The 15,061-nt window shown below is 54.6% G+C and overlaps 1 long non-coding RNA gene across 1 annotated transcript; it reads right to left on the minus strand.

Annotated features, from left to right (window-relative positions):
• Window positions 1–12,097: 12,097 nt before the first annotated feature.
• LOC149467816 (uncharacterized) lies at window positions 12,098–12,598 on the minus strand. The gene is made up of 2 exons (XR_016311830.1): window positions 12,485–12,598; window positions 12,098–12,371 (listed from the first exon to the last, which is right to left on the minus strand). It is a non-coding gene; the product is annotated as an uncharacterized LOC149467816 (long non-coding RNA).
• Between the last annotated feature and the right edge of the window lie 2,463 nt (window positions 12,599–15,061).

Genomic DNA, 15,061 nt, shown 5'->3' on the forward strand with positions numbered 1-15,061 from the left:
AGATACGGCGGTTCTGCCCGCCCCAGCCCCCGCTCCATCACCCGCTCCGTTACTTGCTCCGTCACCCGACGTCAATCGCCCTCCATCAGCCAGTCAAGGCTCCAACACCTCTGCTGAGGGGAGTTGTCGCTCGTTGGCATCTTCCGCTCGTTCAGATGCTCCTTCTCCTGCTACTCCTCTTCACGGATTCCGTCAGCAGTCTTTCTTGGAATCCGTTTCCAAGAGACAACAGTTTGCGAGCACGCACCCGACGGTGCAAAAGCTGAACGTCCTCCTGTCCAAGTTGCTGGTGCTGCAGTCCCTCCCTTTCCAAGTGGTGGACTCAGCACCTTTCAGAGAAATGATGGCTTGTGCCGCGCCGCGGTGGAGAGTGCCAAGCCGTCATTTCTTCGCCAAAAAGGCAGTGCCAGCCCTGCATTCACATGTAGAAGACATGGTGGGCCAGTCTTTGAGCATGTCGGTCTCTGCCAAAGTGCACGGCAGCGCCGACGTGTGGAGCTGTAACTACGGTCAGGGACAGTACATGTCATTTACGGCCCACTGGGTGAACGTGGTGCCGTCACAGCCGCACCAGCAACTTGGACAGGTCACGCCGCTTTTGCCTCCACGTTTGCACATCCTTGGTCCGGCAAAGATGTCCGCCTCTACCACCTCTTCTTCCGCCGTGTCCTCAGCCGCCACCCCCGTGCCAAGTCCCATTACCCGACCGGCATATCACATGTGCAGGGCGCAACGGTGTCACGCTGTTCTGCACCTGGTATGCCTTGGCGAACGTAGTCACACAGGGGAGGAACTTCTGAGTGTAATGAACAGAGAAATCGACAGATGGCTGTCTCCGCGCAAACTGAAAATCGGAACCATGTTGACCGACAACGGAAAGAACATGGTGTCTGCTCTGCGTCAAGGAAGGTTGTGCCATGCGCCATGCATGGCTCACGTGTTCAATCTGGTTGTCAAGCGGTTCTTAAAATCCACCATCCCACTGCAAGACATCCTTAAAATGTCACGTAAACTTTGCATGCATTTCAGCCATTCCTACACCGCAAAGCACACCCTCCTTGAGCTGCAGCGGCAGAACGGAATTCCACAGCATCGCCTGATCTGCGACGTTGCAACAAGGTGGAATTCAACCCTACACATGTTAGACCGCCTTTACGAACAGTGAAAGGCCATCACCGATTTCCTGATGTTACAAGCGGATAAAGGTACTCCCCTGTGTAACTTCGATGTCAGCCATTGGCAGCTCATGCGTGACACCTGCCGCTTGCTCAGGCCCTTTGAGGAGGCCACGCTATTCGTGAGTCGGCAGGACTATGGGATGAACGACGTCATTCCTCTGTTGCACGTCCTTGAACAAATGCTGTTAACAATGGCTGGTCAGGGTGCGGTAGACGTGGCGCACAGATCTCAACGCCACATGACCCCTGTGGGGGCAGGACAGGAAGAAGAGGAGGAGGTAGAGGAGGACATTTGTGCTCAGGAATTATTGAGTGAAATGGGTGGTTTTTCCACTCAGCGGACAGGAGTGGAGGAGCAGGAGCATCTGGTAGAGGAGGAGGAGGAGGAGACAGAGGACCCAGACGCACCGTGGCAGTATGCTGTGGAGATGGAGGCAGGGAGTCCCTCGCATTCCTTGGCACAAATGGCCCATAGCATGCTCGGTTGCTTGCGTAGCGACAGCCGAATAATAACCATCAGACAGAGGGATGACTTTTGGCTGTCCACCTTGTTGGACCCTCGCTACCGTTCCAAAATGGTGGCCTTTTTCACACCTGCTGAGAGGGAGGCCAAAATAACGTACTATAAAAACCACCTATGTAGTCAGTTGGTCTCTGCCTTTGTGCGCCAACGTCCATCCTCAGACACTGTGGGCCCTGTGCGCTCGCGTTCCGCTGCCATGGCAGCAGGGGAGGGGTGGGGTGGTAGGAGCAGTGGCAGCTCTACCAGCAGCGGCTGCCTCAGTCTGCAGTCGATGATGAGTAGCTTTCTTCACCAGCGCAGTGAGGAAACTACTAACCAGCCGCAGCAGCAGCAGCAGCATCAGGTGGACCTGGAGCAGGACCTCAAACAACAGGCTTGGGCCTACTTGGACAGCACCCTGCCAACCGAGGTAGACAATCCCCTTGACTACTGGGCAACGAAACTTGACCTTTGGCCCCAACTAGCTGAATTTGCCCTTGAAAGGCTGTCATGCCCGGCCAGTAGCGTGGCATCGGAGCGCGTGTTTAGTGCGGCAGGAGGTATTGTAACTCCGCGGAGGACACGACTGTCCACCCAAAGTGTGGAGAGACTCACGTTTGTGAAAATGAATCAGGCGTGGATTAGTCTGGATTTCAAACCACCAGTTCCTGACACAACTGACTAAATCCGCCATGAATCATGCCTCAAACATGTGCCACTTTGAGGTCTCCTCACACACTGCTGGTGTGTAGAATTTTTTGACATAGGGTGCTGGCAGATTATGGGCCTCCCATAGCTGCTGCCAGGCCCCTAATCTGCCATAGGCCCCTATATACCGCCTCCTCATGCTGCTGCCAGGTCCAGAGTCTGTCATGGGTCCCTGTACGGCCTCCCATTGCTGCTGTCTCCATCGCCACACTCTGCCATGTGCCACTTTCAGGTCTCCTCACACACTGCTGGTGTGTAGAATTTTTTGACATAGGGTGCTGGCAGATTATGGGCCTCCCATAGCTGCTGCCAGGCCCCTAATCTGCCATAGGCCCCTATATACCGCCTCCTCATGCTGCTGCCAGGTCCAGAGTCTGTCATGGGTCCCTGTACGGCCTCCCATTGCTGCTGTCTCCATCGCCACACTCTGCCATGTGCCACTTTCAGGTCTCCTCACACACTGCTGGTGTGTAGAATTTTTTGACATAGGGTGCTGGCAGATTACGGGCCTCCCATAGCTGCTGCCAGGCCCCTAATCTGCCATGGGCCCCTATATACCGCCTCCTCATGCTGCTGCCAGGTCCACAGTGTCTCATGCCATGTGCCACTTTCAGGTCTCCTCACACTGCTGGTGTGTTGAATTTTTTGACATAGGGTGCTGGCAGATTATGGGCCTCCTATAGCTGCTGCCAGGCCCCTAATCTGCCATAGGCCCCTATATACCGCTTCCTCATGCTGCTGCCAGGTCCAGAGTCTCTCATGGGTCCCTGTACGGCCTCCCATTGCTGCTGTCTCCATCGCCACACTCTGCCATGTGCCACTTTCAGGTCTCCTCACACACTGCTGGTGTGTAGAATTTTTTGACATAGGGTGTTGGCAGATTACGGGCCTCCCATTGCTGCTGCCAGGCCCCTAATCTGCCATGGGCCCCTATATACCGCCTCCTCATGCTGCTGCCAGGTCCAGAGTCTGTCATGGGTCCCTGTACGGCCTCCCATTGCTGCTGTCTCCATCGCCACACTCTGCCATGTGCCACTTTCAGGTCTCCTCACACACTGCTGGTGTGTTGAATTTTTTGACATAGGGTGCTGGCAGATTACGGGCCTCCCATAGCTGCTGCCAGGCCCCTAATCTGCCATGGGCCCCTATATACCGCCTCCTCATGCTGCTGCCAGGTCCAGAGTCTCTCATGGGTCCCTGTACGGCCTCCCATTGCTGCTGTCTCCATCGCCACACTCTGCCATGTGCCACTTTCAGGTCTCCTCACACACTGCTGGTGTGTAGAATTTTTTGACATAGGGTGCTGGCAGATTACGGGCCTCCCATAGCTGCTGCCAGGCCCCTAATCTGCCATAGGCCCCTATATACCGCCTCCTCATGCTGCTGCCAGGTCCAGAGTCTCTCATGGGTCCCTGTACGGCCTCCCATTGCTGCTGTCTCCATCGCCACACTCTGCCATGTGCCACTTTCAGGTCTCCTCACACACTGCTGGTGTGTAGAATTTTTTGACATAGGGTGTTGGCAGATTACGGGCCTCCCATTGCTGCTGCCAGGCCCCTAATCTGCCATGGGCCCCTATATACCGCCTCCTCATGCTGCTGCCAGGTCCAGAGTCTGTCATGGGTCCCTGTACGGCCTCCCATTGCTGCTGTCTCCATCGCCACACTCTGCCATGTGCCACTTTCAGGTCTCCTCACACACTGCTGGTGTGTTGAATTTTTTGACATAGGGTGCTGGCAGATTACGGGCCTCCCATAGCTGCTGCCAGGCCCCTAATCTGCCATGGGCCCCTATATACCGCCTCCTCATGCTGCTGCCAGGTCCAGAGTCTGTCATGGGTCCCTGTACGGCCTCCCATTGCTGCTGTCTCCATCGCCACACTCTGCCATGTGCCACTTTCAGGTCTCCTCACACACTGCTGGTGTGTTGAATTTTTTGACATAGGGTGCTGGCAGATTACGGGCCTCCCATAGCTGCTGCCAGGCCCCTAATCTGCCATGGGCCCCTATATACCGCCTCCTCATGCTGCTGCCAGGTCCAGAGTCTCTCATGGGTCCCTGTACGGCCTCCCATTGCTGCTGTCTCCATCGCCACACTCTGCCATGTGCCACTTTCAGGTCTCCTCACACACTGCTGGTGTGTAGAATTTTTTGACATAGGGTGCTGGCAGATTATGGGCCTCCCATAGCTGCTGCCAGGCCCCTAATCTGCCATAGGCCCCTATATACCGCCTCCTCATGCTGCTGCCAGGTCCAGAGTCTGTCATGGGTCCCTGTACGGCCTCCCATTGCTGCTGTCTCCATCGCCACACTCTGCCATGTGCCACTTTCAGGTCTCCTCACACACTGCTGGTGTGTAGAATTTTTTGACATAGGGTGTTGGCAGATTACGGGCCTCCCATTGCTGCTGCCAGGCCCCTAATCTGCCATGGGCCCCTATATACCGCCTCCTCATGCTGCTGCCAGGTCCAGAGTCTGTCATGGGTCCCTGTACGGCCTCCCATTGCTGCTGTCTCCATCGCCACACTCTGCCATGTGCCACTTTCAGGTCTCCTCACACACTGCTGGTGTGTTGAATTTTTTGACATAGGGTGCTGGCAGATTACGGGCCTCCCATAGCTGCTGCCAGGCCCCTAATCTGCCATGGGCCCCTATATACCGCCTCCTCATGCTGCTGCCAGGTCCAGAGTCTGTCATGGGTCCCTGTACGGCCTCCCATTGCTGCTGTCTCCATCGCCACACTCTACCATGTGCCACTTTCAGGTCTCCTCACACACTGCTGGTGTGTTGAATTTTTTGACATAGGGTGCTGGCAGATTACGGGCCTCCCATAGCTGCTGCCAGGCCCCTAATCTGCCATGGGCCCCTATATACCGCCTCCTCATGCTGCTGCCAGGTCCAGAGTCTCTCATGGGTCCCTGTACGGCCTCCCATTGCTGCTGTCTCCATCGCCACACTCTGCCATGTGCCACTTTCAGGTCTCCTCACACACTGCTGGTGTGTAGAATTTTTTGACATAGGGTGCTGGCAGATTATGGGCCTCCCATAGCTGCTGCCAGGCCCCTAATCTGCCATAGGCCCCTATATACCGCCTCCTCATGCTGCTGCCAGGTCCAGAGTCTGTCATGGGTCCCTGTACGGCCTCCCATTGCTGCTGTCTCCATCGCCACACTCTGCCATGTGCCACTTTCAGGTCTCCTCACACACTGCTGGTGTGTAGAATTTTTTGACATAGGGTGCTGGCAGATTACGGGCCTCCCATAGCTGCTGCCAGGCCCCTAAGCTGCCATAGGCCCCTATATACCGCCTCCTCATGCTGCTGCCAGGTCCAGAGTCTGTCATGGGTCCCTGTACGGCCTCCCATTGCTGCTGTCTCCATCGCCACACTCTGCCATGTGCCACTTTCAGGTCTCCTCACACACTGCTGGTGTGTTGAATTTTTTGACATAGGGTGCTGGCAGATTACGGGCCTCCCATAGCTGCTGCCAGGCCCCTAATCTGCCATGGGCCCCTATATACCGCCTCCTCATGCTGCTGCCAGGTCCAGAGTCTCTCATGGGTCCCTGTACGGCCTCCCATTGCTGCTGTCTCCATCGCCACACTCTGCCATGTGCCACTTTCAGGTCTCCTCACACACTGCTGGTGTGTAGAATTTTTTGACATAGGGTGCTGGCAGATTATGGGCCTCCCATAGCTGCTGCCAGGCCCCTAATCTGCCATAGGCCCCTATATACCGCCTCCTCATGCTGCTGCCAGGTCCAGAGTCTGTCATGGGTCCCTGTACGGCCTCCCATTGCTGCTGTCTCCATCGCCACACTCTGCCATGTGCCACTTTCAGGTCTCCTCACACACTGCTGGTGTGTAGAATTTTTTGACATAGGGTGCTGGCAGATTACGGGCCTCCCATAGCTGCTGCCAGGCCCCTAATCTGCCATAGGCCCCTATATACCGCCTCCTCATGCTGCTGCCAGGTCCAGAGTCTCTCATGGGTCCCTGTACGGCCTCCCATTGCTGCTGTCTCCATCGCCACACTCTGCCATGTGCCACTTTCAGGTCTCCTCACACACTGCTGGTGTGTAGAATTTTTTGACATAGGGTGTTGGCAGATTACGGGCCTCCCATTGCTGCTGCCAGGCCCCTAATCTGCCATGGGCCCCTATATACCGCCTCCTCATGCTGCTGCCAGGTCCAGAGTCTGTCATGGGTCCCTGTACGGCCTCCCATTGCTGCTGTCTCCATCGCCACACTCTGCCATGTGCCACTTTCAGGTCTCCTCACACACTGCTGGTGTGTAGAATTTTTTGACATAGGGTGCTGGCAGATTATGGGCCTCCCATAGCTGCTGCCAGGCCCCTAATCTGCCATAGGCCCCTATATACCGCCTCCTCATGCTGCTGCCAGGTCCAGAGTCTCTCATGGGTCCCTGTACGGCCTCCCATTGCTGCTGTCTCCATCGCCACACTCTGCCATGTGCCACTTTCAGGTCTCCTCACACACTGCTGGTGTGTAGAATTTTTTGACATAGGGTGCTGGCAGATTACGGGCCTCCCATAGCTGCTGCCAGGCCCCTAAGCTGCCATAGGCCCCTATATACCGCCTCCTCATGCTGCTGCCAGGTCCAGAGTCTCTCATGGGTCCCTGTACGGCCTCCCATTGCTGCTGTCTCCATCGCCACACTCTGCCATGTGCCACTTTCAGGTCTCCTCACACACTGCTGGTGTGTTGAATTTTTTGACATAGGGTGCTGGCAGATTACGGGCCTCCCATAGCTGCTGCCAGGCCCCTAATCTGCCATGGGCCCCTATATACCGCCTCCTCATGCTGCTGCCAGGTCCAGAGTCTCTCATGGGTCCCTGTACGGCCTCCCATTGCTGCTGTCTCCATCGCCACACTGTGCCATGTGCCACTTTCAGGTCTCCTCACACACTGCTGGTGTGTAGAATTTTTTGACATAGGGTGCTGGCAGATTATGGGAATCCCATAGCTGCTGCCAGGCCCCTAATCTGCCATAGGCCCCTATATACCGCCTCCTCATGCTGCTGCCAGGTCCAGAGTCTGTCATGGGTCCCTGTACGGCCTCCCATTGCTGCTGTCTCCATCGCCACACTCTGCCATGTGCCACTTTCAGGTCTCCTCACACACTGCTGGTGTGTAGAATTTTTTGACATAGGATGCTGGCAGATTACGGGCCTCCCATAGCTGCTGCCAGGCCCCTAATCTGCCATAGGCCCCTATATACCGCCTCCTCATGCTGCTGCCGGGTCCAGAGTCTCTCATGGGTCCCTGTACGGCCTCCCATTGCTGCTGTCTCCATCGCCACACTCTGCCATGTGCCACTTTCAGGTCTCCTCACACACTGCTGGTGTGTAGAATTTTTTGACATAGGGTGTTGGCAGATTACGGGCCTCCCATTGCTGCTGCCAGGCCCCTAATCTGCCATGGGCCCCTATATACCGCCTCCTCATGCTGCTGCCAGGTCCAGAGTCTGTCATGGGTCCCTGTACGGCCTCCCATTGCTGCTGTCTCCATCGCCACACTCTGCCATGTGCCACTTTCAGGTCTCCTCACACACTGCTGGTGTGTAGAATTTTTTGACATAGGGTGCTGGCAGATTATGGGCCTCCCATAGCTGCTGCCAGGCCCCTAATCTGCCATGGGCCCCTATATACCGCCTCCTCATGCTGCTGCCAGGTCCACAGTGTCTCATGCCATGTGCCACTTTCAGGTCTCCTCACACTGCTGGTGTGTTGAATTTTTTGACATAGGGTGCTGGCAGATTATGGGCCTCCTATAGCTGCTGCCAGGCCCCTAATCTGCCATAGGCCCCTATATACCGCTTCCTCATGCTGCTGCCAGGTCCAGAGTCTCTCATGGGTCCCTGTACGGCCTCCCATTGCTGCTGTCTCCATCGCCACACTCTGCCATGTGCCACTTTCAGGTCTCCTCACACACTGCTGGTGTGTAGAATTTTTTGACATAGGGTGCTGGCAGATTACGGGCCTCCCATTGCTGCTGCCAGGCCCCTAATCTGCCATGGGCCCCTATACCGCCTCCTCATGCTGCTGCCAAGTCCAGAGTGTGTCATGGGTCCCTGTACGGCCTCCCATTGCTGCTGTCTCCATAGCCACACTCTGCCATGTGACACTTTCAGGTCTCCTCACACTGCTGGTGTGTTGAATTTTTTGACATAGGGTGCTGGCAGATTACGGGCCTCCCATTGCTGCTGCCAGGCACGTAATCTGCCATGGGCCCCCGTACCGACTCCTCATGCTGTGACGTTGCAACAAGGTGGAATTCAACCCTACATATGTTAGACCGCCTTTACGAACAGCGAAAGGCCATCACCGATTTCCTGATGTTAAAAGCGGATAAAGGTACTCCCTGTGTAACTTAGATGTCAGCCATTGGCAGCTCATGCGTGACACCTGCGCTTGCTCAGGCCCTTTGAGGAGGCCACGCTATTCGTGAGTCGGCAGGACTATGGGATGAACGACGTCATTCCTCTGTTGCACGTCCTGGAACAAATGCTGTTAACAATGGCTGGTCAGGGTGCGGTAGACGTGGCGCACAGATCTCAACGCCACATGACCCCTGTGGGGGCAGGACAGGAAGAAGAGGAGGAGGTAGAGGAGGACATTGATGCTCAGGAATTATTGAGTGAAATGGGTGGTTTTTCCACTCAGCGGACAGGAGTGGAGGAGCAGGAGCATCTGGTAGAGGAGGAGGAGGAGGAGACAGAGGACCCAGACGCACCGTGGCAGTATGCTGTGGAGATGGAGGCAGGGAGTCCCTCGCATTCCTTGGCACAAATGGCCCATAGCATGCTCGCTTGCTTGCGTAGCGACAGCCGAATAATAACCATCAGACAGAGGGATGACTTTTGGCTGTCCACCTTGTTGGACCCTCGCTACCGTTCAAAAATGGTGGCCTTTTTCACACCTGCTGAGAGGGAGGCCAAAATAACGTACTATAAAAACCACCTATGTAGTCAGCTGGTCTCTGCCTGTCTGCGCCAACGTCCATCCTCAGACACTGTGGGCCCTGTGCGCTCGCGTTCCGCTGCCATGGCAGCAGGGGAGGGGTGGGGTGGTAGGAGCAGTGGCAGCTCCACCAGCAGCGGCTGCCTCAGTCTGCAGTCGATGATGAGTAGCTTTCTTCACCAGCGCAGTGAGGAAACTACTAACCAGCCGCAGCAGCAGCAGCAGCATCAGGTGGACCTGGAGCAGGACCTCAAACAACAGGCTTAGGCCTACTTGGACAGCACCCTGCCAACCGAGGTAGACAATCCCCTTGACTACTGGGCAACGAAACTTGACCTTTGGCCCCAACTAGCTGAATTTGCCCTTGAAAGGCTGTCATGCCCGGCCAGTAGCGTGGCATCGGAGCGCGTGTTTAGTGCGGCAGGAGGTATTGCAACTCCGCGGAGGACACGACTGTCCACCCAAAGTGTGGAGAGACTGACGTTTGTGAAAATGAATCAGGCGTGGATTAGTCTGGATTTCAAACCACCAGTTCCTGACACAACTGACTAAATCCGCCATGAATCATGCCCCAAACATGTGCCACTTTCAGGTCTCCTCACACTGCTGGTGTGTTCCATTTTTTGTCATAGGGTGCTGGCAGATTACGGGCCTCCCATAGCTGCTGCCAGGCCCCTAATCTGCCATGGGCCCCTATACCGCCTCCTCATGCTGCTGCCAAGTCCAGAGTCTCTCATGGGTCCCTGTACGGCCTCCCATTGCTGCTGTCTCCATCGCCACACTCTGCCATGTGCCACTTTCAGGTATCCTCACACTGCTGGTGTATTCCATTTTTTGTCATAGGGTGCTGGCAGATTACGGGCCTCCCATAGCTGCTGCCAGGCCCCTAATCTGCCATGGGCCCCTATACCGCCTCCTCATGCTGCTGCCAGGTCCAGAGTCTCTCATGGGTCCCTGTACGGCCTCCCATTGCTGCTGTCTCCATCGCCACACTCTGCCATGTGCCACTTTCAGGTCTCCTCACACTGCTGGTGGGTTCCATTTTTTGTCATAGGGTGCTGGCAGATTACGGGCCTCCCATAGCTGCTGCCAGGCCCCTAATCTGCCATGGGCCCCCGTACCGACTCCTCATGCTGCTGCCAGGCCCGTAATCTGTCATGGGCCCCTGTTGTCGCTTGTTGGCATATTCCGCTCGTTCAGATGCTCCTTCTCCTGCTACTCCTCTTCACGGATTCCGTCAGCAGTCTTTCTTGGAATCCGTTTCCAAGAGACAACAGTTTGCGAGCACGCACCAGACGGTGCAGAAACTGAACGTCCTCCTGTCCAAGTTGCTGCTGCCAGGCTCGTAATCTGTCATGCGCCCCTGTACCGCCTCCTCATGCTGCTGCCAGGTCCAGAGTGTGTCATGGGCCCCCGTACCGACTCCAAATGCTGCTGCCAGGCCCGTAATCTGTCATGGGCCCCTGTACCGCCTCCCCATGCTGCTGCCAGGTCCAGATTGTGTCATGGGTCCCTGTACGGCCTCCCATTGCTGCTGCCAGGCCTGTAATCTGCCATGGGCCCCCGTACCGACTCCTCATGCTGCTGCCAGGCCCGTAATCTGCCATGGGCCCCTGTACCGCCTCCTCATGCTGCTGCCAGGTCCAGAGTGTGTCATGGGTCCCTGTACGGCCTCCCATTGCTGCTGTCTCTATCGCCACACTCTGCCATGTGCCACTTTCAGGTCTCCTCACACTGCTGGTGGTTTCCATTTTTGTCATAGGGTGCTGTATGGCCTCCCATTGCTGCTGCCTCCACCGCCACACTGTGGCTCCACACTCTGGTTTTGGCCCCGTGACTGGCCAAATGAGTGAAGTGTGCGGTGATTCTAAGATCGACGGCACTCATCTGCATGTCATACTGCCTGACAGTATTATTTCTCTTCCCCAGCAGACTCCAAGGGCATTTAAATTAAAGGTACAGTGTTCAGCACTAATATTAAGTCTCTCTGAAGCCTAGAAACACCCTTTTTTAAGTTAAATTCACAGCGAATATATTCGACTCGAATCGAAATTTTTCTACGAATTCGCCGAATCAGTTGAATCGAATTTTTGAATACTTCGCTCATCTCTAATGATACCCTCCTAGAACTGGACAACCACACTGTAGCCATCATTCGGCTATAACTCGGTTGTCAGGTGGTTAAGGGGACCCCCAGGCATTTTTTTCTTTTACTTTAAGCAATGAAAAATTACTGCCTCGGTACTTTTTAAAAAATTTTTACACTGATTCATGTCCCTCGGAGCAGTACTCGAGTCCCCATATCCCCTTTTATGGCCAATCACTTGCATATAAGCCTTCAAAATGGGCACTTTTGAATTTACTAGTTCTAGTCACATAGACTTGCATTGGGTGCACAATGCACTAAAGGTTATCGCATGCATAATATAAATCATGTGACCACACATCGCATGCGATACTGAAGGTGTCAATTCACTATTGCAATGAGCGGTATTTACCAAAAAAACTCTTGGTAAATACAGCATAAAAAGACCTTAATTAATGCGGAAATTAAGTAGTGGTCCAGACATGCGGTATGTACTGGCATCTGTCAGTAACTGTCATTGGTTTTTAAGGAGTGGGTGGCTGTGGAGTCCTTTAACAAAGCAAAATGGTAGTGTGACAAGAACACCCCTACCTGGAAAAAGAAGGTTACTAGGTGATCCACGCGGAGTAATATAATTTCAAAAATATTCCAAACAATACTTTATTTGATCACATAGATCATAAGGAGGTTAAACATGAGCACGGTGTACATATGAAAAAATAAATAAAATCATGTTAAAAAGCACTAGGCGTCTTCAGTTTCGGGTCATCTTAGCAAATAGAGTACCATAAGGCAGAGTTATATAGTGGTGATGTAGTTATCCTGGGTTTCCATGGGTTTTCATCTAGTATTCAAATGAACCATGTATTCAGCAGATGTGTTCCCAATATATGTCAGGTATCTCCTGGTATGAAACAGCTGGAACACAGAAATACATAGTATATATATAGAAGTATGAAAACCAAAAAACCAAAACACATCCAAAGTTCACCAGACCTCCCTCTACAGTAGTCAATGGATACTACTATTACCTTCTCAATAGTGAAATTAACAGGCCAACTTCTCAAATGTAGGGACTTCCTGGATAGCCACCCCAAGTGAAACAGGGTCCACAGTACCAAATGATTCTGAGGATATATATAGAAAAATAATGATACATATAAAAATCGTGGGCATCAGGTCACCCTGAAAACAAGACACGCATAAAGTGGGTATATTACCATAAATGAAGATCAAGAAGACTTCTGTCGACTTGAAATAAGATCAGGTCCTTGATGCTTTTCCAAGATACATGTAGGGGTGGGAAGCCAGGTAGTCACAATACATGGATTCCAAGCACATAAACTGTGTATATGGCGTATAGCAGGCTATGCAGGCCTGAGTTTTTAGACCCAATGTAGGGTTTCCAAAAATTACTCAAAATGAGAAGATTATTGCTCCATATACTATGTACCACACCACCTTGCCCTGACCTGTATCCCTTCACCTCCCCTGACCCAACTGTCACCCCACCCACCCCAACATGCCTCCTGCACTCCTCCTCCTCATTTTCCTCTCCACCATCCCAAAAATCGCCTCCCTCTACCCGCCTACCCCCCCAAAACAGCTCTACATTGCCCCTTCACTACTCCCCTCTCCCCACTACGGCACTCACCACCTCCTCCTACTACTCCACTCCCCCGTCGACCCACGTGCCACCACTATCAGACCCACACGCTCCTACACTTCCCATTCCCATGCCACCTTCCTCACCCTTCTCCTTCTCCTATCTGCTGGGGACATCTCCCCGAACCCTGGCCCCTCGCCACCTCACCCCTCCTCTAGGGACCCCCCTGCTCCCGCCAGCTGCCGTAACCCCCTCAACCTCATATCTGTGCCCCTTCTCCCCGCATCCATCCCCCCTCTCTCGGTTGCACTCCTGAACGCCCGCTCGGTCTGCAACAAACTTACTGCCATCCATGACCTCTTTATCTCCCGCTCCCTTAACCTCCTAGCCATCACCGAAACCTGGGTACAGGCCACTGACTCCACCTCCCCTGCGGCACTCTCCTATGGAGGTCTCGTCTGGTCCCATTCACCAAGACTGAGCGGTCACAAAGGTGGTGGGGTCGGCCTGCTCCTATCACCGCTGAGCACCTTCCAGGTCCTCCCTAACCCTCCCTCCCTAACTTTCTCCTCCTTCGAGGCTCACTGCATCCGGCTCTTCTCACCCACCCCCCTAAGGATCGCAGTGATCTACAGGCCTCCCGGATCCATACCCCGCTTCCTGGATGACTTCGCTGCCTGGCTTCCCTTCTTCCTCTCCTCTGAGCTACCAACCATCATCCTCGGGGACTTCAATATCCCCATCAATGACAACAGCCCGGCTACTTCCCAATTCCTCCACCTAACCTCCTCCTTCGCGCTCACACAGCACACTCAATCCTCCACCCACATCATTGGGAACACCCTGGACCTCGTCTTCTCCCACCTCTGTACCCTCAACCAGTTCTCTAACACCCCCTTCCCTCTCTCCGACCACCACCTCCTCACATTCTCCATCTCCCTTTCCCCTAACTCCCCCCCCCAGAGCGCCAAACCATCACCAGCCGCAACCTTCGCAACCTGAACCCGGCCCCCCTCCACTCAGCTGCCGACCGCCTACACGACAGCATCCTTCCACTGTCTTGTCCTGACCTAGCCACTAACACGTACAACGACTCACTATCAGCTACCCTAGACTCTCTGGCACCCCTAACCACACGCTACATCAAACCCAGACCGCTCCAACCCTGGCAGAACGACCACACTAAATGCCTCAAACGTCGCAGTCGTGCGCTGGAGAGACTATGGCGCAAAACCAGGTCCCCCCGTTCATTCTCCCTCTACAAATCTGCCTTCCTCACTTACACCTCCTCCCTCCACGCCGCCAAGCAGGCTTACTTCGTAAACCTGATTAACACCCTCTCCTCCTGCCCTCGCCGACTCTTCTCCACCTTCAACTCCCTGCTCTCTCCCCCCCCTCCTCCACTCAGTACCTCACTCACCGCCCACGAGATAGCCACTCATTTCCACAATAAAATTGATGCTATCCGTCAGGACATAGTCAACTCGCAATCTACCTCCCCACCTAGCCTCCCCCCCCCTATCTCCCCCTAATCTCTTCCCTCCTCTGACCTCGCAACCGCACTGCCCCCCTCCACACCCAAGACCCCGCTTACCGTAACCCCACCAGCTCTGCACTCCTTCAGCCCCGCCACCACTGAGGAAGTCACCAGGGTCTTCTCTGAAGCCCGCCTCACTACCTGCCCCCTAGACCCTATCCCCTCTCGACTCCTCCAGTCACCCCCCTCTTCCCTCATCTGCTCCCTCACCCACATCTTCAATCTCTCCCTCTCTACCGGCGTATTCCCCTCCCCCCTAAAGCATGCGCACATCACCCCCATACTCAAAAAGCCCTCCCTGGACCCCTCTGACCCAAACAACCTCAGACCCATCTCCCTGCTGCCACTCACTTCCAAACTCCTGGAGCGCTTAGTCTACAACCGCCTAAGCGCCCACCTAACTGACAACAACCTCCTTGATCCACTACAGTCCGGCTTCCGTCCCCTACACTCCACCGAAACCGC

The sequence above is a fragment of the Staurois parvus genome, unplaced genomic scaffold (assembly GCF_062004578.1).
Source record: "Staurois parvus isolate SC_StPar_1 unplaced genomic scaffold, SC_StPar_1.0 ptg000099l, whole genome shotgun sequence".
Taxonomy (NCBI): Eukaryota; Metazoa; Chordata; class Amphibia; order Anura; family Ranidae; genus Staurois; species Staurois parvus.